The sequence below is a fragment of the Mirounga angustirostris genome, unplaced genomic scaffold (assembly GCF_029215605.1).
Source record: "Mirounga angustirostris isolate CCGP_5_RB_7025 unplaced genomic scaffold, mMirAng1.0.hap1 SCAF_8, whole genome shotgun sequence".
Taxonomy (NCBI): domain Eukaryota; kingdom Metazoa; phylum Chordata; class Mammalia; order Carnivora; family Phocidae; genus Mirounga; species Mirounga angustirostris.
In genome coordinates, this window is record NW_026991716.1 from 123,665,929 (window position 1) to 123,689,194 (window position 23,266).

Sequence of the window (23,266 nt, forward strand, 5' to 3'; positions counted from 1 at the left end):
CTGAAATAAGTGAAGTTGCTAATAACCCTCACTGAGTTCTCCCTCTAGCACAGTTAGCCATGCTGAGCATCGGTGTCTGTCTCAAAAGGAAAATGCTCCTTTGTGATCTCCTGGGAGTGACTATTAAGAGTCAATGGAGTTTTTATGAGTCTTGAAAATAGTATTATCTATGAAGCTAATAGTTCTGTATTATTTCTTCACGGGAGGAAAAAAAAGTGCTACCAGGACTTACCAATATATGCATGCAAGTTTAAAGCCAAGTCTTTATGAAGGAAGAGTTAGAGTCACCTGTTTGCATATAGTTCATCACAGTGGCACACGTACGAGACATTTGTCCTTACATATTCTTGAAGGCACAGTTTCATGTCTTGGGCAGCGGTCTCCAGTACGCTGAAATTTAAGATGTAATTACAGATACAGGTTACAACTTGTTCCTTTAAAAACCCGATCTTTGTTGTTTGTCAAGCCTGAATGGTTGTGAGGGGAGAAGTGGGAAGAGATCCGCACCTCCCCCCACCTCCACACCACCCTCCAGAAGAGTTTTTCTGAGTAACCACTGCAAACAGAGAAAGATCATTGAGGAAAACCAAAGGGGTGGCATCTCCCACCCACAGATCCTGCTGGTGTCCGAGGAAACAAGCTGTGTGAGTTCAGTCAACTGACCCTGAATCGAGGCAAAAAATAAGCGTATCTTTCCTCCACATCCTACGGTCCCCTTCCGTTAGTTGAATGCCTCGTTAATCAGAATCTCCCAGAATAAGGTTTAAGCAACTATATAAATATATATACATATACATATACATATATTTTTAAGTTCCACAGAGATTCTGAAACACAGAAAATGTCAAGAATGTAATAGACCTGAAATTATGTCTCCATTGAAAAACTGGAATTTGTGAAATGTGTGGAACAGGACAACCTATCATCTATACTCATTTCAGCATCCACATTCATTCCCTTTAAGGGAAATGAGATGACCAACACCCGCGTATTTAATTTTGGCTTATAAGAGGGGTTGATAGTGTTAATTGAAAGTTAAGCCCATAATTACATAATATACATGTGTTTAAAATTAGGGCACATTTACCACAAAGTAATTTAATTACCATTTCTAAATACATTGCAGTTTTTGAAGTGTTTTCACACCGTATGTTGATGACCACAACTGAGGGAAATCATGAAGCCACTTCCAGGTATGGAGATGTCCTTTGATGCCTGGCATTTCTTCTATGGGGACAAATGGTCGGTTTGAAGCCATTTCCCATCACGCTGACAGAATAATCAGGTACTAAGTATTTTTGGGCACCAATGGGATAAGCAGGCTGGGTTTCAAGTTATTCTCAGTTGTGAGAATGAAACCAGGAAGGGTTACTGAAGCTCACGTGGATGCAGTAGGAGGATGCGTGGTAACCTACCCTTCCCTGTAAGGGAAGACATGAAACCACCTCACAGAGAAGCGAACATGGGTCATTGTTAGAGCCAACCCTGGACGGAAGCGCCTTCCATCTGACAGTAGTTCTGGAAACCCGACAGCAGCTCTGATAGCCTCTCAAGTTCAATACTCAGCCCTTCTATAACCGCCTCTCTGTCTACCAGCTTGGACTTCCCATTCCACGACGACAGCATGGTTCCTGCTGTTGTTACAAACTACCTTTCATAGTTTCTAGGATCTCATGGCTTCTGCTTCCTGCCTTCTTCCTGTGTCTTTTGCTTCAGACCACCCTACTGTTTGTTAATGCTCTTTATGTGTCTGCCATTTAAAGCCGGGGCCGGCGGTCATGATCCCATATGATGCAGCTCCGTTGGGCATATATTGCAACAGGCACGTCATCCTCAGGGCCACTACCTGCCTATAGTAGGCTGTCTTTGATCAAGCACTGGCTCCTTGTCCAGCTAGCTTCAACCAGGAAAGTCAAGTCATGGGACAGACAGCATGACAAGCCATGCATAAGAAATCCCTGAGAAAAAGGAAAGTGAGCATGGCAGGCACCATGGGGCTTCTCAGAGAGCACTGTGGCCTGTCCAAAACAAGGTGAGCCATACCAGTTGAACCCCAGACCTTGTCCCCTTTCTGGCCCAGCTCTCTGTGTGCCCTATGCACAGGCCCTGGGCTTTCGTCATTCTTTTCCACCAATGGGATAACCTGTGTCTTCTTTTCCCATCAAGGTTGTCTCTGGAATAGGAGGCAGCTCTTTATATTCCTCCCTGAAATAACTCAGTGGTTTTTCTGTTTTAAATGTTTTCTTGCTAATTACCATGATTTGAGGAGGGGCTAACTGGCATGCCAAACATGGGGGAAGTTACAAATCTCAAAGGCATTCCGTGAGTAAGTTTATTTTGAAATGTAAAAAAAAAAAAAAAAAAAAAAAAAAATTTTGACAGATAATATGTCTATGTCTTAATCTCCAGAACCTGTGAATATTGCCTAGTATGGCAAAAGAGTGGTTATTAACTTAATGCGGCAGAAAGATGTGATTGCTTAAGGATCTGGGAAGGAGGGGCTTCTCTTGGGTCACCAGGGTCCGTCTACGAGGAAGGCGGTGGGAGAAGAGGCAGACATGCTGAACAGGAGGAGGCAGCATGACCACAGGGCCAGGGACTGCAGTAATGCAGCCCCAGGCCAAGGAATGCCATCAGCTTCTAGATGCTGGAAGAGGCGGGGAAGGGGGCTGCTCTGGAGCCTTTGGAGGGACTGCCTCTCCAACCAACTTTAATTTCAGATTTTTAGCCTTCGGCACTGTGAAAGAATAAATTCTCCTTGCTTTAAATCACCCATTTTATGGTAATCTTTATAGAAGCCTTAAATGTTCCATGGAAGTTTCCAGAGTTCTTGTCTTGAGAACCAGCCTATCAGATGCTATTTTTTTACAAACGAGGGTGGATTTTGGCCTGAGGCGGGTTCAGGATAGCCCAGTGGCAAGCCTTCCGGAGGTGGCCAAAGGGCCAGCCAGCTCTGTGAGTGGGACTGCTCTGCGCATGCGACAGGTGCTTCATACTGTGTTGAATGGGTACATGAATTCCCCAGATGAAGTCCTCCTAAACGGTTTTGTTTTGTTTTTTAACTTTCTGGTTCTATGCACCCAAATGACCCCTCTGGCCCCAGATCACACTTTATTTTAGAGCTGCTGCTTTTCAGGCCCTTTTTTTCCCCCCCTCCTGGCCCCGTCCCCGGCCTTTTGTAGTTCTTTCCACTGTTCTTCCTTCCACCACCTACATACACACTCTGGATAAGAAAGGCAGGCGGCCCTCCCTCTTGTTCCCTTTAAATGAAGCAAACTGTTGTTTCTGAAATAAACCCCATTACAGCTTCTTTCCATTTTTGTTCTCCCTCCCTGTGACTCTAAAGCTTAATCAAACTCCAGCCCCACAGATAGAACTTTCTCCTCTTTGGAACTTTCATGCCACCTTATCCCTTTTCTGTATCACTTATTTCTCTCTTGAAAACCAGATATTTACATGTATGCCTCCCCTTCTGGGGCAGACTTAAGAGTGCTCGACCGTCAGGTTCATCCTTCTCTCAAAGCATAGTCCAGGAAGACAACAAATACTGGATCACTGAATAGGTAGAAAATGGGGGGAAATGGGGAGGTTCAACGAGAGTGGAGAAATTTTGTGATAAAACCCTTAATGTGCTAGGAAGTTATAAGGTAAAAAAAATTATTTTGAAGCAACATCGAAGACTAGTCTGAACTTCTATGGGTAAAATCAAAATGTTTAGATGAATCTACATTGGCTTTCTTAGTTTTTTTTTTCTATTGCTCTGTAACGAATTGCCAGAAACTTAGCAGCTTAAAACCACATACATTCATCATCTCACAGTTTCTGTAGGTCAGGAGTCCAAACATGGCTTAGCTGGGTCGTTTGCTTTAGGGTCTCTTGCAGGGTGCTGTGAATGCGTCAGCCAGGGGTGAGTGGGGAAGGATCTCCTTCTAAGCTCATGTGGCTGTTGGCAGGATTCAGTTTTTTCAGGGCTGTTTGACTCAGGGCCTCAGTTTCTAACGGGCTCTTAGCCAGAGGAGACCCCCTCAGCTCTTGCCATGTGGGCCTCCCCAACATAGCTACTTGCCTTATCAAAGCCAGCAAGGGAAGTAGCCTGCTAGCAAAACAGAAGTCCCAATCTTATCTAGCCTAGTCATAGAAGTAACATGCCATCTACTTTACCATATACTTCAGTTAGAAGCAAGCCAGTAAGCCAGCCTATCCTCAAAGGCACGAATACCAGGAAGCTGGGATCATGGAAAACACATCTTAGGGTTGTCTACCACATCTGGTAACTACCATAGGCATTCTTAGGTATTTTCAAGTATTTTGAATGGGTCAGGTTCCAAATAGTTATTTCTTGCTCAGTTGGATATAGAATTTAGTCTGTTTTTCTTATATAAATGGAATTAGATTCCTGGATTTACCACCAGGTAAGGGTCCTCTGACCCAGAACATACCACGTATCATGTTAACCAAATTACTTTAACTAACATTGTTTATTATCAAATTTTAAAAATATATTAAATATGTTTTAAAGTATTACACTTATTAAAATAACACTCATTGTTATTCTCTGAGGATACGCTTCCCAAATATCAAGTTGAGATGCTGGGACAAATTGTCCAGTTAACAGATCTTCAGCATAGCCATGTAGGGAAGTTAGGAGTCCTGTACTTCTGCCATCGGGAGCTCATTAACTATTTCACACTAAGTATATGAACAGATTATTTCCAAGCAAAATATTTATCCACAAGCTGATGTTTATCGATGATGCATTTACTGTAGTCATTCTAGGAAATCCGTGATATTTGTACTGAAAATCTAAATGTTTCAACAGGGACAGTAAATTATTTTCAGAGTCTTTCATAATGTGTAATTCAAGGAACGATTTCAAATCATTTTTAAATTCTTAAGACTAAACAACTCTTCCACTGCAGCAGTCCCCTGTGCTGATGTTCCTGGTCCTGGTTTGTTTACGCTAAATCTCATGGGTTAGTAGCCATGCCACTGTCTCTCCCGGCAGCTCAGTGTGGAAGAATCTCCCTGTTAGGCTAGCAGAAGAAATTCTTTTGAATTTTTAGATTCATCAAAGGCTGGCGCTTTTCCTTTTTGAAGTCTTCACTTGCGTCCTAGCCATCGGGGAGTGCTTTGAACTCAGCGCCCACTGACCCTGTTTTCTCTTCAAAGGCTTCTTCCCTTCCGTGCAGGGAAAAAAATACCTTTTGAAAATGGTGGGTTCCTGCCTTACATGGGTCTGTTGCAGTAAGCAGCAATAAGCAACAATAATAATAAGGAGCAGTAGTAGGTCTTGGTAATTTCAGAGAGATCTGGAGAAAATGTGGAAATCTAAGAAAAACCACTTTGCAGCGTTACTTGGAGGAGAGGGTCTTGGCACGCTTTATTCTTAATTGTGCTGCAGCCTCTGTAACTTACATGAAGCAGGGAATGGCATCTCAAGTGGCCCGTTCATAGGTGGAAACTCTGGCCCAGGTGGACATCCCGAGACATTAGACATGACCAAGCCCAAATCTAAAACAACGTAAGTTATGTGTGAGAATCTTCCTCAGTCCCCTTAGCAGTTAGACCCTGTCATAAGGCAGTGATCTAGCCATCCTGGTGATACACTTGTTTTGTTTCATAGGTAAATGCAACCTGAAGCTGAATTCCAGGGAATTTTTCTTTTTCTTAGATATTGATTCATAGACTCATGGACTAGTTATGGGTTGATTCTCTTGAGCTTTTTATTTTTTTCCAATTTAAGTCACTGACTTAGATCTGTAACACTTCTGGCTCTAATGAATTATATTTTTGTTTTCTAAGGAAGATGCTAATAGACTTATGATAGCTTATAAGGCTAGACTCTCGAAGTCTCTGATTCTGTGATCTCAAGTAAACTCGCAGGTACGAGCATCAGCCAGTGCTCAAGTACAGAACAGCACTGGTCCACAATTAGCAGCATCAATCAAACCACACTGTCCTTCATATATAATAATGGGTCTTTCAGTCATGGGATGTACTAATTTTCTAGGGCTGCCATCACAAAATAGCACAGACTGGGTGACTTAAACAACAGAAATTTATTACTCACAATTGTAGAGGCTAGAAGTCCAAGATCAGGGTGTCAGCAGGGTTGGTTTCTCCCAAGGCCTCTCTCCTTGGCTTGCAGATGGCTGCCTTCTCACTGTGTCCTCACAAGGCCTTTTCTCTGTGTGGGCATACCCCTGGTGTATCTCCCTCTACTTATAAGGACACTAGTCCTACTGGATTAGGGCCCCACACTTATGATCTCATTGAACCTCAATTACGGCTTTCAAGGCCCTATCTTCAAATACAGTCATATAGGGAGATGGGAGCTTCAACATATGAATTTAGGGGGGGAATGTAATTCAGTCCATAACATGAGGTTACCAACAATGCCCATGGGTGGATTGAAGGTCACAGCTAGCTTGTGAAAATGTGTGTATGAGTGTGTATATTTGTGGGCATTTCTGGAGAGAGATTTCACGCCTTTCATGAGAATTTCAAAGAATGCTAATAGATAGGACACAGTGTTTTACATCAAGTTTTCTAATTATTTTTCTAGGTGTGATGATATATGGTAATCCTTCATAAAGAGTCTATGATTCTATAAACTCTGTTGCTCCATCCTCTCTAGATTTTGAGATATTTTGTTTGGCTACAAATCAGCCACTCTCTCTAAAGATTAGGGAATCATTGGAGGATATGGTTTTTTATCCTATTAAGTTGACTAACATGATGATGTTGTATTTTTCATTATCATATACTTTTAGAGTGTCTTCCTTTGGAAATGGTGGCTTATGTGCTTAAGAGAAATACAGTTTTATAAATCAAATAAATAACTGAGGTAGGTAAAAAGGAATAGCAAATTAAAAAGCAATTATGAATTTAGGACATAATAATAGTATTGCAAAAATAAATAAAGTTGAACTTCCCAATTATAGGCAGTGCTGTTCATGCCTATATAATGTGCAGAGAAAAGCACTGAAAACAAGTGGTCAGGGAGATGGGCTCTATGGTAAAACCTGAAAGAAATTAGAAATTTTTTTAAAGATTTTATTTATTTATTTGACAGAGAGAGATAGTGAGAGCAAGAACACAAATGGGGGAGAGGGAGAGGGAGAAGCAGGCTTCCCGCCGAGCAGGAAGCCCGATGTGGGGCTCAATCCCAGGACCCTGAGATCACGACTGAGCCACGCAGGTGCTCCAGAAATTAGAATTTTTTAAATGGAAAATAGAGGAGGACTGATCTTTAAAAATTACCCCTACCCTTTCTCCATGTTTTCTAGGTCTGCACCTTTATATGGGTCTTGAACTACTATTTTTTTTAAAAGATTTTATTTATTTACTTATTTGAGAGTGAGAGAGAGAGAGAGAGAAAGCAGGGAGAGGGGCAGAGGGTAAGGGAGAGAGAGAATCTTTAGCAGCCTCCCCGCTGTGCACTGAGCCCAATGCAGGGCTCAATCTCACAACCCTGAGATCATGACCTGACATGAAATCAAGAGTCAGATGCTTCACAGACTGAGCCACCCAGGCGCCCCAGGGGCTACCATTTTTATTGCATATTTGTGCTGTTGAGTTTTTAAAACTGAACTTTAGATTTTCACTGGTCATTAATAAATTTTATTTTGGTAGATTTAGACATTTTTCTAGCCCAGTGATTTCCAAATTATTTTTTTTTTAGTTATGGAGCTATTAAATCCAGACCAAATCTTTCATGGATGCCAAGTGTATAAAAATGGAACATATACTAGGGTCAGAAAGCATCCTGCTGAATATAATACATTATCAATAAGGTATTTCCCTAATGCAAAGTACACTCCGTGGAATTCCGTGAATGGAACCAGGTCCATCAACAGTTCTTAGTATATATTGCTTTCTTTGTTTAGTACTCTCTATATATTGAGATTATCAGAAGAAAAAAAGAAAATTACATTCCCAGTTTTTTGGGGTTTTTTATAAAGATTTTTTTTTAACATATTTATTTCCTCTGACTGCAGCCTCTTATAAAAATGTCAGTAGTGGATGGGAAAATTAAGACAATGCTCACTTCCCTTTCCTCATTTGAGGACAATGATGACAGGAGGGGCCTGGAAATCTTAAATCATCTAATTGGCTTTGGAAATATTTTCAACCTTTGGCCTCATTTGCCCCTAAAGCATGCAGCTGGAGTCACAGGAACTAAATATTTAAGACAACCTATGACTTTCTTGTGAACTGCTATTTTGGAAAGAATCATTTTAAAGCGGCCATGTCATTTGAGCTGAAGTCACTGTGTCAGTTTCAAAGACAGCTAGCAGCTTACTGCCTTGATCCGTGCCGGATGGCTTTTAGGGAGTGTTGTTCCAAGATTCTGGGGTCCCATCCATTTTGTTCCTTCGCAATAGCACCTGAGTCACTAAAATAAAGTTTAAAATGTACTGTTTACTATTTAGAGATATTTGAATATTTCTAGGTAGCATAACTTTGTAAAAAAACAACAAAAACAACAGAAACAAAATTCACTGACTTCTGCAAAGAATTGAGAAAACTCTTTAAAAAACAAATTCAACCTCTGAAATTAGTACAAATGCAATACTTACGAGTCTTTGGGGTTTTCAATGGGAATATATAACAGTTTCTGCATGTGTGTATGGGTTAAACTATTAGAGTTAAGCATTTATATTTTTACAAAAAGGTTTATGTCTGCTTTTTTGGTTTGGGTTTGGTTTGGTTTGGTTCTCACAACATTTTGGCTTTAAAGGGCTCTGCAAAGAACTAAAATTGTGATATTTCATGTAATTTGCTCCAGGTCAAGCAGAGTTTGTGTCAAAGCCAAGTTGAGATTTTTTTTTTTAAGCCAGGCTTTTTTCTTTTTCCTTTTTTTAAAGATTTTATTTATTTATTTATTTGAGAGAGAAAGAGAGAGTGCACAAGCAGTGGGGAGGGGCAGAGGGAGAGGGAGAAGCAGACTGCCTGCTGAGCAGGGAGCCTGACACGGGACTCGATCCCAGCACCCTGGGATCATGACCTGAGCCAAAGGCAGACGCTTAACGACTGAGCCACCCAGGCACCCTAGCCTGGCTTTTTTCCTCTGTTGCATTAACTAGCCAACACATCATCCCATGTTTCTTGGGTTGTCTGGTAGGTTCTGGATACTGTATTAAGGCATGCGGAGATAGAAAGATAAAGCATGGTCCCTCTCCTCACCTATGCACACTGTTTCTTGACGCCTCTGAACTCAGTCAGTCCAACAGGCCAAGATAACCCCTTCATGAGTTCTAATTCTTACTTGTGTCCAATAAGGTCTGTGAAAGATGGAGACTTCATTCCAAACGCATATACTTTGGTGAGAGGCTGAGTTCCTTCACCGTTCATCACATCCTGCCAGCTTTCAGGGTTAAGCATAACCATGTGCAGCTGGTGATGCTTTTTCTATTGGGATTTTGAAAGTTAAGGAGGGAAAGGAAAGGAAAGTAATAACTATTGAATGCCTGCTTATGTCCAGCTGTGGGTTTATATAATTTAGTCCTCATGACAATCCCATGTGAATATTATTATTCCCATTTAACAGATGAGGAAACTGAGAATCAGAAAAGCCAAATAAATGTCCACAGTCCTCCAATTTAATCACTGACATTGGCAGTATTTGAATCTAGGTTTCTCCAAAGACAAAGGTCAGATGTTTCCCACTAGACTGAAACTTTTCTATACAAATGCTAGAGAATGCAAGCCCTCAATTTCCTCATCCGTAAAATAAAGACAAAAGTCTTCCACATCGTTTAACCTATCATAAAATGGGAGAGTATTGAACATGCTGAACAAATTCAAATGAGCTGAGTTCATTCAGCTTCTTCATGAATTGTGAACAACCAACTGGCAAATCATGACTCAAATCATCAATAGAATTAATGTTTGCACTGACTCAGCAATGCTGAATTACAAATCATCCCAGTGCAAATTTCTTCTTAATCATTGCTAACATTAAAGAGAGCAGTATCTTCTGTTTCTCACCCACACCCTTTTGCAAAACTCATAAAACTTTTGCTTAAAGATTTTTCTTCTCTCACATGCTTCTTACCCTGCAGCCACTGCTAACTAATGAAGGTATTTCATGGACTTAATTGGCAGAGAAAAATCAAAGAGGGATATGTAAATAGAATGCAGAAAGAAATCCGTTGGGAGGACTGACATAGTGGAAGCAAAGAGCCACTTTGGAGATTATAAATGAAACTTTACACTGAAAACAACTTGAAGAACAATTAAGGAAAGGTCTTAAGTTCTAGGCCTAAGAGTTTAGATTGGATAATATGGACTAGCAGGATCAACTACGCTATTGTCTTCTGTCCTCATCAACTACTGATGTGGCTTTTACCAAGGTCTCTGCCGACCTCCATTTGCCAGAATATCAACAGACATTTTTCAGTCCTCATTTTGCCTCCTCAGTAGCATTAAATGTTACTGGTTGCTCTCTCTTCATATCTTCCTTCCCTTGGTTCCTTAATACAACAGCTTTCCTTGTATGTCTCTGGCTACTTCCTCTACTGTGCATTGCAGGCTCATCTTCTTCCACCCAGCACAAAACGTGGAGTTCTCCAAGGCTTGTTCTTAGGCCCTCTTCTGGTCTTAATATATACTTTTCTCCTAAGTGAGCTTGTCTACACCCAAGGCTTCATTTACCATGTAGCTAAAGTTTCTTTCCAAGTTGCAGACTTACATGTACTTGATCATCATAAGGCTTCCTCATGTCTAATATGCTCATAGCCAAAGTTAGGAATATCCCCCACTCCCCCCCCCAAAAAAAGACCCTGGTCCATTCCCAGTGTTTCCTATCCAGTTTTACCAACAGAAATCTGAAGGGAAGAAGAGAAAAAGAGAAATCTAGTTAAGGACACCTCCAATGAGAGCAATGAGCTAAGCAAACAACTCTAACCTTGCAGTGACTTAAGGAACTTCTTGGAAGTTCTTTTCCTTCCTTGATGTCAGTGCAGTAAATTTAAGTTGGCTGGTAATCCTTGGACTCTGGGAAAAGCAAATGGTGAGTTTATGGTCAGTTTCTCTCAATGATTATCTTTTAGCAAATGTGTGAGTTATGAGAGAGAGAGAGGGAATCTAACCCATCCCAGTGTTGAAAAAGAGACTGGGATGACACATTCAAGGTGCTGTTGCTAAGAGGCTTTCCACAGTTGCTGCAGCCCAGCCATGGATGTGGCAGTGAAATAAATAACAGAAGGCAATCGGAGAATTTGCAAGAGGAAGCGTTCTCCTATTATGGCTTAGCAAAAAAATCTCTATATTAAATCTATTTGCAAATGTAAACTGTACCAGGGGAAGGTAAATAGGTTTATATAATCCGAGTAGCATAGGAAATATGAAAAAATTCATGTTGTTAAGACAGGGTGACATCATCTCCAAGATACTTTTTTTCCTAGGAAATTGAAAGCTCCATCCACAAGCGAGAGGTAGGAAGAATTATTTACTGTGGGAAAAACTCTACCATACAGACCTGCCTGATGTTTACAGTGATGCGGGAGAACAGAAACTGCCCTCTTTTATCTTACTGTATGTGAAGCTGCAGAACCAAAAGGGAAGCAGAGGCGAGAAAATAAGGAACTTCTGGGAGTCTGTGGCCTTCAGATGGAGGAAATTGCTGCCAGAAATCCCATTAACTTGCTACCTGATAATATATCGGTTTTAAGAAGTAGGGATTCTTAAGGGTTTCTAGAATGAAGGAAGGGATTTTAGGCAGGATTAGAAAAAGATAGAGGCAGCCAATATACATCAAACAGAACTAAAATCGAAGACTCATTTAAAAAAAAAAAAAAAGGTTTACAATCTAGCAAGTGGAAAAACTTAGAATGACGTATAACAATTATGATTTCCCCTCGAGTTTCCCAGAGGTCCAGAGACAGACACTCATTAGGGGACCACACATGAGAATCATGCAATGTATACTTTTCTGCCTACACCTTATCCATTTTTCAGCAATTTTCAAAATGCATGATTATTGTCATCCGTTCTAAGTTCTTGCCTTTCCATTTCTCTGCAAACAAATCTGATTAGCTAGCCTGAGATATCATATATCAAATGACTGCCCGAGATAAGCAGGAGACCATCCAGTTGTCAGGGGAAAGCCACAAGGAATATGTGTTGGGGCACTTATGTCCCAGCAGACTGACTTGAAAACTTGAAACCAAAAACTCCAGGATTCCTGGCCATGACAGTGGACAAGGGAAATCAGATTCATCCATTGCCTCTGCTCGCTCCAACCGTCTCGGACTTCACCATGTATAAAGGCACGTGGCCTTTCCCCAGCACTGCTTCTGGTGACTAAGCATTTCTAAATGTCCTCCAGCAAAGCCACAGGGATCCAGTATTCTTCATTTTCTGTGTCCTGCGATTTTATCTGCTTTTCTTCCTTTCTTATCACTGATTCCCCCTCCTCCTTACTGTTTTATTTCTCATATCTGGAACGTGCTCATTTTCACCTGTTTCCTGCTCATCTTAGCTTCTGCTATAAGCTGAGCCCTGTTTCTTCGTATTTCTGTGTTTTCTTAAAAACATTCCAATATTTGGGGCACCTGGGGGCTCAGTTGGTTAAGTGTCTGCCTTCGGCTCAGGTCATGATCCCAGGGTCCAAGGATCAAGCCCGCATCAGGCTCCCTGCTCAGCGGGAGCCTGCTTCTCCCTCCTCCCTACTTGTGCTCTCTGTCACTATCTCTGTCTTTCTCTCTCAGATAAGTAAATAAAATCTTTTTTAAAAAAATTCAAGTATTTTCCTATACATAGGCAACATTTTCTTTAGAACATTCTTTAAAATTTTTCATGAAGTTATCTTTAATAATAAAATAATATGTATAAATTAAAAAATACAAAACTGTAGAAACAAGAAAGATGGTTACTCATGGTCCCGCAGACAAAGGAAGTCATTGTTAACATTATAATGTCTTCCTTTTAGGAACAAAAACAAGATTTTTAAAACTAATGATAACATAAGTAGTCTTTGATGTTCTTTGATGTCTAAATATGATAATATAAGTATTTTCTTGATATCTTTTAGTGGCTATGTAGTATTTTGTGGAGTGGATATATCTTAGTTTAAAAACCATTCCCTGATTATAGATCATTAAGATAATTTTTAATTACTCTGTTGTTGTAAATAGGGTGAGGGAAAATATCTTTGTTCACTAAGCTGAGGAAGGATGTTTTTTTATCTTGTGTTTATTTGTTTTATTTAGGCTGATTATTATTTCTTTAGCATAGACCCAGGAGTTCAATTACAGTCTTTGCGAAAGGGTTCGGGGTCCTTAATAATAGGGTCAGTTTCCGTCCAAAACAGTGGTTGTCATGCATTCTTTGTCCAGCATTCAGGAGTGTGCATTTTTCACCTCCTCCTTGCAACACGGAGAATTCTTATTTTAAAAGAGAGACTTGCTAATTTAATATGTGAAAATAGTTTTTCACTTGAATGTCACTGCTTATTAGTAAGGGTGCATGTATTTCCATCAATTTGCTTATTATTATTCCTTATTCATTAGGTCTCTCACCCATTCCCTACCTTTCCATTACCTTGTGCCCCACACTGTTGCCAATTTCCTATGCTTTTCCTGATTCCCTTCTGCTAGCTTCCCACCCCCCACATCCGCCCCAAAGTTAGTTTTAAAATATCCTTTTTGTCTCATGTCCAGTAACTTGTGGGGCAGCGGAACCCAAATTGGATTTGAAGAACATTTTTATGAGTCGCTCTCAGCAGGCATCTTCAGGGGCCCAAGTTCGTTTTTTGTCCCCCACTGTGAAAAACTGATTGGCAGCTGGTGACAGGCAGGTCACTGGTCCTTGGCACTCACAGGAAGCCCTGCAGGAGGTGCCCAGAGCCACAACGGAGGAAGTGTGGCCAAGCCAGCACAAGGTGGGGGACCAGATGTCGCCCGATTATGTTCCATTGAAATCCAAACAAAGCCCCAGATTCAGGATCATTTCCTTGAGACTCCCCAGTTGGAAACTGGCGCCCATCCAGAATCTCACAACAGCTGGTCTCCCCATGCTAGGATTTATGTATCTTGCAGAAAACTTTACCTGTGTGTTATTGATTGGTTTCTGTAAAGCAATCAAACAGTATCTCCAAGACCCAAAGCATACTACTCTCTGCCAAACATAAAAAGAGCCCATATATCACTGAAACGCCAACAGTCTTATTACAGGCTTGGGAACTCTGAGAAGGATGCATCCTCCTTGTTATTTATGCCACCCATGTTAACCCTGAGGCTGGGTACTGACATCTGCAGCTTCGCAGTGACAATGCTCTGCTCTTGTTAGGAGATGAAGCCCACCCTCCGGAAATAAATTATATTACAAAATAAGCTTTCGGGGACACCAGCAGATGAGAAATCATGCTTATGTTTCTCATCATCCAGTTCATGTTGGGAAATCAGAGAGTCTTTCCAAAAGCTCATTACTTGTTGTCGCCCAGGTCATTTGCATTTGTGCCTTCTACTTCCCTCCTCTGAAGCAAGGTGAACTCTAAGCTTGGCAGTGCCATTTTCTGAATATCAAGGAGGAAGACAAACCAAACAAACAAAAACCACCCCCCCAAAATGGTATTGTACTTGGTTGTGCTGAGCAGCAGAGGAAGGTTTCAATTTTAAAACAAAACAAGCATTTTTAAGAAAAACTAAATATTGGGAAAGCACATCAATTCATATAATACTTAGCTAAGTATGTATTCCTGCCCTAAATCTAGGAACTATAGTTTATGCGTTGGCTTTATAACTAGTGGCTCCTGCTGTCTCAGTCACCTGCTGAGGTCTCAGTGACTGGTCTCCCTCTATCTCCCTCTCTCTCCCTCTCTCTCCCCTTCTCCCGCTCCCTCTGGCTGTCTCTCTCTCTCTCCCTTTCTCCTCCCTCTCTCTCTCCCTCTCCCTGTTTGTCCTCCACTCTCTCAGCCTCTCTCTCTCTCCCTTTCTCTCCCTCTCCCGCTCCCTCTGGCTGCCTGTTGGTCCTCAACCCAGATTCTCAGACCTCACAGTGAGATTTTGGAGCTAACCCTCTCCATTAGAAACAAACAAAATAAATTGTTTCCATTCCCCTAAGGAATGTGCTAAAGCCTTTTTTCCTCTTTAACATGGATGCAATTTAAGTTTGGCAAGAGCTGAACACAATATACCTCACTGGGAGGAGAGAGCTTTGTGAGAGAGACCCTTATAGAAAGACTGGCTCATCCTCCCTATGAACTTAAAAATGACAGAAAGTAACCCGGTCATGCCTTCAGCATCCACCGTGTTTCTGCAGAACCCTCACCCATTCCCTCATTGCACAAAGATGCATGAAGCACCTACTGTCTGAAAACCCTATGTGCATGTTCCTTCCTGGCTGTCCCTGCAAGGCTGTGAAGTCAGTGCTTCTTACAATATGCATTTCATTTGCTTAATCTCTAGCCCTTACCATTCCAGGGGTGTCCAGATATCGTTCAGTGACATTTCTCTTTGTTACTCTGATTTAGAATCCTGCTTATCTGTAATGCTCCATAGGTGATGAATTAAAAGGAATTAAGGATAAGGCTGGGACCCATTCCCTGCAGGTATTAAATGGAAATCACCTGAGATGATCTGTCAAGAATCAATCAAAGACAATAATATGACCAACGACCAATTTAGGCAGAGCCAAAGAATATGCACATGCCTCAGAGAAGCAACCTGCCCCTTGCCTCTCTCTCCCTTTCCTGTTCCTCATCTACATTTGTAAACCATCTCCTGCTCAAGCATCTGACGGATTCCAACATCTCTGCTCAAATACTGGAAGCCACCTTGTTTCTTCTAGACTGAAGCAAGCACATGGTGGGTCAATCCCCAGATCAGTTAAGGCCAGAGGAAGGGGTCCTCCTCCACATTGCAGAAGGATTTATTTGAGTTTCCTTAACTATAAGGGTGCTTGATATTCTTAACGCACCCTAGCTTTCCCTCCTAATCTTTTATTCTTGGTCATATTCATAAATTCAACAGAACAATTATTGAATCAATTTATACTTGCAGTATATTCCACTTTCATGACCCCTGAGTGTCCGTCCTCATAGAGCACGGCACACAGCTTTGGTTCAGCCCTCAGCTCACTTTATTCCTAGCCCCAGCGTTCCGGGACTGGCTGCTATATCTAGTTCACACAGCCCATAATGCTCCTCACTTTATACTGTGGAATCGTCTTTCTCCTGTCCTTTCTCCTTCATGCTCTCTGATTCTTGAGAGTGAGGATTCTCAAGCCTCTGAGTGAACCCTGCTCTCATCCTGCTTCCTTCTTTGGGGGCTCCCAGAAAGCTTTGATCCATGACTATCAGAGCAAGAGGAATATTGAGTCAGGAAATGATGTTGACTGGAGCAAGGGGTCGACCTAAAGACAAAAGCCGATGAACAGCCCTTGAAGGTCCAGTATCCACGAGTGAGGAGGACTCCTGTGAAGAGACACAAGTTTCAGTCATCACTATATACACTGGGGATTTTTCTGCTTACCCAAGATATCTGCACAATGGGGACCTGACTCGTAGGGGTCAAGAAAAATAGGTGTGGGGAACAGCCCACGAAGCTGTGTTTAAGCTTACAAACATGTATCTCTGCCCTTGATTAGGCTGCAGAGGCTAATGAAAATGTCAGGTTTCTTTGATTTGGCTGAACTCTGAGCTGTGTAGTAATACTGTTGATCTCATACTGATCTGAAGCTGGCCAAAATGTATGTCTTTGATTAATTATATTAAAATGGGGAGGATTGTGAGTTGATATATATGGTTTGGGAAATAAAGCTGTTTAAAATATTGGTCTGTGGGTGCAAATAACAAAGCATAGGCCATAAGGTAAAATAAAACCAAAGGTCACTTTGTTAAGATCTAGATCTGGAGCCTGAAGCATATTTCTTCCTCCTGAAACCCCTCCCGTATGCACTGTCTCACAAGAGAATACGCCGTCTGTGTGACTGGCATGATTCCTAGAATCTCAAATCCATGGTCACCAAAACTAGACGGTCTAGCCTATGCCTTATTCAGCTAAATAAAAATAGCTACAAATTGATAAGAAGTTGTAAAGAGCATGAAGTGCCACCTACACCCTAGGTAATAAGAAGCCCAGTTGCATGTCCAGGAGGCTGCTTAGTCATGCATGACCGTATGTAAAATTACAACAGCTAACTTAATAGCCCCCAGATGAAGTGGTAGTGAGGGATCTTACCATATACTGACCAGTTTCTCGCCTCCTAAAAACGCTAAGTTCACATCGATGCCCATGTCAGCGCATTCATAGCCCTGCATTGCAGTTGTGAGCTGTCAGGCTCTCATCGTGGTAGATATTCCCTGGATGAATTTCACAAATAGAGGCTTAGCAGGCTGCACAGCTGACTCTATGGCCAAGACATGGATTGCACTGGCAAGTAGGACCATCCATGTTCAGTGGAGGCGGGGATGTGCCACCCAGGCCCCTTTTGGGACAAAGGACTTACTTCGCCAGCAGTTAGGAGTCCTGCCCTCTCCAATGCTTCCTGAGGTCCTCTCCTGGAACCGCCCTATCCCGAGGAGAACTGTCTTGATAGAGGTCAGGTCCCCTCCCTGTGGCGGCCTGCACCCCATCACTGGTCTGTGAGGGTATAAAGACCTACTCCAGTTCGAGGTAGCTCTGAAGGGCAGGGCCGGCTTCCGAGCTTGCCATGGGTCAGCCGCGCTAAGACCACATCCCACGCTCCCTTCTCCCTCTGCTGCGAGCCTCTTCCTTCTCCCCTGACAGGCGCTGATGTTCAGAAACTCCTCAGTAAACCTTCTGCATGCTGGTTTCCATCTCAGGGTCTGCTCCACAGGGAACCTGACCTACAACACTTTGACAGCCTGGGTCCCCTGGGACCAAAGGTGATGGCGGTTAGGAGCGTAATGTTGTCATTTAAAGGGCAAGCATGAGAACAACTGAAGTGAAAAAGACAGACAGTATCGAGGTTGACAAAGATGTGGAACACGTGGAATTCTGTACACCGCTCACGGGAGTGTAAATTGGTACAATCACCTTGGCATTGTTTACTACAGCTGAGCATCCTGCAACTCCTCTCCTCAGTCTCTAGCCAAGAAAAATGCCAACGTGTTCACCAAGAGAAGAACACATAAGAATGTTCATAGCAGCAATGTTTTCTAAATGGATCAAACTTCAAAGAAGTCACAGTGTCATTGACAGTAGAATAAACAAATAAATGGTGTTGTATTCACACTACTATACAACAGTGAGAATAGAAACCCACAACTCTATGCCTCAACATAGATGAAGCTCACAAATGTAATATGAAGCAAAACCAGCCAGGCACAAAAAAAAAAAAAAAATACTGTATTTCATTCATGTAAATTTTAAAATGAAACAGAAATACTTTGGTGTTCAAAATCAGAGTAGTGGTCACCTTGTGGGGGGCATTAGTTGTGACAAGAGGAGGTGCAAGGGGGATATTCTGGGGAACTTATAATGCTCAGTTTCTTGATGTAGGTGCTGGTTATGGGAGTGAGTTCACTTCGTGAACATTCATCTCCTAGACACTTATTATTTGTGCACTCTATGTGTTAAGATCAAAGTTTACATGGTGAGGGAGGAAGGAAGGGCAGATATAAACACTGGATACAGAAGCGTATCATCAAGGATGCAGACATGAATTCTCAGGACTTGAACAGTATCCCTGCTGTCAACTGTCGCGGACTCTTACAGATGAGGAGCCTGGGATCCAGAAGGGCTTCTGTTGGCTTGAAGTCATGTAGCTCGCTAATGGTGAATGGCTTCCTGGCCGTCTTCCCTTCACCTCCCCATAGAGAGAAGACCTTCTGCAGCCGCTGGAGTCCCCATTCATCTGTATTCAGTGTTGGCCATTCAATCAGCAACGCAGCCAAAGCAGGACATAAAATGTACAGGGAAATATGGCTTGCAAAAAGACCTAGAAGGGGCATTGAACTTAATGCTCTGTGTCCAGGGTAGCAGAGATGTGATCCCTTTCCTAGAGGCCTCTCTCCCACCCAGTATCTGCTGTCGGTCCATCCATATTTCTATAACCATCAACATTACGTTGTGTAGAAAATGTGTCCTTTTCTGTTTGCAAAGCCAAATTAAGAGGCTACAGAGAAAATTTTTGAGCTGTGAGCTGAATTGTCACTTTCTCCCTTGACTTTTCCCTGTAATCTTTGGGAGAACATTTGAATACTCTGTGCTGTGAAAGCTTCTTCTGATAGTTATTACCTTATATCATAGAATCATTATGAAAAAGACCTAAGTTATATAGCTGCTTTGTCTGTGTTGAATGTTTCTGTGAGACTTGAATTTAGTTTAATAGATAATAGAGATAAGCTTCAATATTAAAACTGAAACCTGCCCCATTCCTTAAGTATGCTATGTGTGTGTGTCCATTTGTACCTATGCATGTGTGTGTGCATGAGTATGTTTATGTGTGTATACATGTGTGTGCATGGGTGTGTTTACATATGTGTGTTTGCATGTGTGTATGTGTGGATGTACTTGCGTATGTGTTTGCATGCGTGTGTATGCACATGCACATTCTCTATTAATGATGCCATTTACTAGGTGCATGTCACTGGAGACTCACAGTTCTCTGCTTTCGATTACACTCAGACTAGTCCAAAAGCCCTCTGAACTAATCCTAATCAACTTGGAAGCCACCACACTCAGGCATGAAGCTGTCAAATGTGAGTGTTTGCAGATGTCAGTGCAGGATGGCAGGCGTCCAGGAGGACAGATCAAGGCTTAGTCACTGAAACATGCATGCCAGTGCATCCCAGCTCTGGAGCACCATCGCCGCCGTAAGGAAAATGTGTCGTGACAGTAAATCAATACCCTCTTGGAGACGATTCGTTTCTGAAGTATCCCTGATTAATTATACCAGCGCATGCCTGGCAACAGTACTTTGCTCCAGCATTAACCTAATGCTTCTTGCATGAAGCAGGATTATAACTGTTCCTCATAAGTCAAATTTGACATTTCAAATCGGGCTTTAAAGGTTTGGGTTATAGATTTTATAATGTCTTCACGTCAAACATAAATGCTCTTATTGCTGCTGGTAGACATTTGCCAATCAATCAGAATAACATTTATTTTATCATAAACAAGGGTAAATTAAAACCACTTGGAATCATTGTGTTTAGAGACTCAGTGAAGAACGTTCTTTAGGAAAAGAACAAGAGCCATATGATCCTCTCAATAGATGCAGAAAAAGCACTTGACAAAGTACAGCATCCTTTCTTGATTAAAACTCTTCACAGTGTAGGGATAAGGAGAACATAGCTCAATATCATAAAAGCCATATACAGAAAGCCCACAGCAAATGTCATACTCAATGGGGAAAAACTGAGAGCTTTTCCCTTAAGGTCAGGAACATGGCAGGGATGTCCACTATCACCACTGCTGTTTAACATAGTCCTAGAAGTCCTAGCCTCAGCAATCAGACAACAAAAAGAAATAAGAGGCATCCGAATTGGCAAAGAAGTCAAACTCTCACTCTTTGCAGATGACATGATATTGTATGTGGGAAATCCAAAAGACTCCACCCCAAAATTGCTAGAACTCATACAGGAATTCAGCAAAGTGACAAGATATAAAATCAATGCACAAAAATCAGTTGCATTTCTATACACTAACAATGAGACAGAAGAAAGAGAAATTAAGAAGTCGATCCCATTTACAACTGCACCAAAAACCATAAGATACCTAGGAAAAAACCAAACCAAAGAGGCAAAAGATCTGTACTCTAAAAACTACAGGACATTTATGAAAGAAATGGAGGAAGACACAAAGAAATCAAAAAACATTCCATGCTTGTGGATTGGAGAACAAATATTGTTCAAATATCTATGCTTCCTAGAGCAATCTATACATTTAATGCAATCCCTATCAAAATACCATCAACTTTTTTCACAGAGCTGGACCAAATAATCCTAAAATTTGTATGGAACCAGAAAAGACCCCGAATAGCCAAAGGAATTTTGAAAAAGAAAACCAGATCTGGTGACATCACAACGCCAGACCTCAAGCTCTATTACAAAGCTGTCATCATCAAGACAGTATGGTACTGGCACAAAAACAGACACATAGATCAATGGAACAGAATAGAGAGCCCAGAAATGGACCCTCAACCATATGGTCAACTAATCCTCGACAAAGCAGGAAAGAATGTCCAATGGAAAAAAGACAGTCTCTTCAACAAATGATGTTGGGAAAATTGGATAGTCACATGCAGAAGAATGAAAGTGGACCATTTCCTTATACCACACACAAAAATAGACTCAAAATGGATGAAAGACCTAAATGTGAGACAGGAATACATCAAAACCTTAGAGAACACAGGCAGCAACCTCTGTGACCTCGGCCACAGCAACTTCTTGCTAGACATGTCTCCAGAGGCAAAGGAAACAAAGGCAAAAATGAAATATTGGAACTTCATCAAGATAAAAAGCCTTTGGGGGTGCCTGGGTGGCTCAGTCGTTAAGCATCTGCCTTCGGCTCAGGTCATGATCCCAGGGTCCTGGGATGGAGCCCCACATCTGGCTCTCTGCTCAGCGAGGAGCCTGCTTCTCCCTCTCCCACTCCCCCTGCTTGTGTTCCCTCTCTCACTGTGTCTCTCTCTGTCAAATGAATAAAATCTTTAAAAAAAAAAAAAAAAGGGCGCCTGGGTGGCTCAGTTGGTTAAGCGACTGCCTTCGGCTCGGGTCATGATCCTGGAGTCCCGGGATCGAGTCCCGCATCGGGCTCCCTGCTCGGCAGGGAGTCTGCTTCTCCCTCTGACCCTCCTCCCTCTCATGCTCTCTGTCTCTCATTCTCTCTGTCTCAAATAAATAAATAAAATCTTTAAAAAAAAAAAAAAAGATAAAAAGCCTTTGCACAGCAAAGGAAATAGTCAACAAAAACAAAAGACCACTGACTGAATGGGCGAAGGTATTTGCAAATGACATATCAGATAAAGGGCTAGTATCCAAAATCTATTAAGAACTTATCAAACTCAACACCCAAAGAACAAATGATCCAATCAAGAAATGGGTAGAAGGTACAAACAGACATTTCTCCAAAGAAGACATTCAAATGGCCAACAGACACATGAAAAAAGTGCTCAATATCACTCGGTATCAGGGAAATCCAAATCAAAACCACAATGAGATACCAGCTCACACCAGTCAGAATGGCTAAAATTAACAAGTCAGGAAATGACAGATGTCAGCAGGGATGCGGAGAAAGGGGAACCCTCCTACACTGTTGGTAGGAATGCAAACTGGTGCAGCCACTCTGGAAAACAGTACGGGGGTTCCTCAGAAAGTTGAAAATAGAGCTACCCTATGACCCAGGAATTGCACTACTGGGTATTTACCCCAAAGATACAAAAATAGTGATCCGAAGGGACACCTGCACCCCAATATTTATAGCAGCAATGTCCACAGTAGCCAAACCATGGAAAGAACCCAGATGTCCATTGACAGATGAATGGATAAAAAAGATATGGTGTATATATATATATATACACACACACACACATACACACACACAATGGGATACTACTCAACCATCAAAAAAATAAAATCTTGCCATTTACAAGGACATGGATGGAACTAGAGGTTATTATGCTAAGCAAAATAAGTCAATCAGAGAAAGACAATTATCATATGATCTCACTGATATGAGGAATTTGAGAAATAAGACAGAGGAGGGAAAAATAAAACAAGACGAAATCAGAGAGGGAGACAAACCATAAGACACTCTTAACCACAGGAAACAGACTGAGGGATGCTGGAGGGGAGGGGTGTGGGAGGATGGGGTAACTGGGTAATGGACATTAAGGAGGGCATGTTATGTAATGAGCACTGGGTATTATATAAGACCTCTACCTCTGAAACTAACAATACATTATATGTTAATTAATTGACTTTAGATTTTAAAAAAAAGAAGGTTCTTTAGGATCACTGAAATCTGCTTGTACACTCTGGTAGAAAAGTGTGATGAAATTATAAAGGTCAGTGGAAATATGTTACTGATTCTTACTTCAAAAAATTAATAACTACATATTTTGTGGATATGCAGCTTTAGCTTGGTGACTTAGTTCCATATAAATATGGTTTGGGGCAAAGTAGCCCCCTTTTTCTGTAATAGAAAATTACAGCTTTTGTGCTTTCAAGAGGAATGTATTTTCTTAAATTTACTTATGTATCGCATCCAGGAACTTATTTTTTATTCCTCTTAAATTGCTGGGTTTGTAAATAACAAAACTAATGGAAAAATAGGGTTTACTTAAGAGAAAG

At 41.5% G+C, this 23,266-nt stretch overlaps 1 protein-coding gene across 10 annotated transcripts in view; it reads left to right on the forward strand.

The window, feature by feature from the left end:
* The window catches only part of AIG1 (androgen induced 1), a 301,519-nt gene that overhangs the window by 151,837 nt on the left and 126,416 nt on the right, over nucleotides 1–23,266 (forward strand). The window contains exon 4 of one of the 10 annotated variants that reach the window (XR_010413796.1): nucleotides 1,127–1,193. The exons of the other annotated variants lie outside the window; for them this stretch is intronic. The gene's annotated coding sequence lies outside the window, so the exon portion shown is untranslated. The remainder of the gene's footprint in view (nucleotides 1–1,126; nucleotides 1,194–23,266) is intronic. 10 annotated transcript variants of the gene reach the window in all.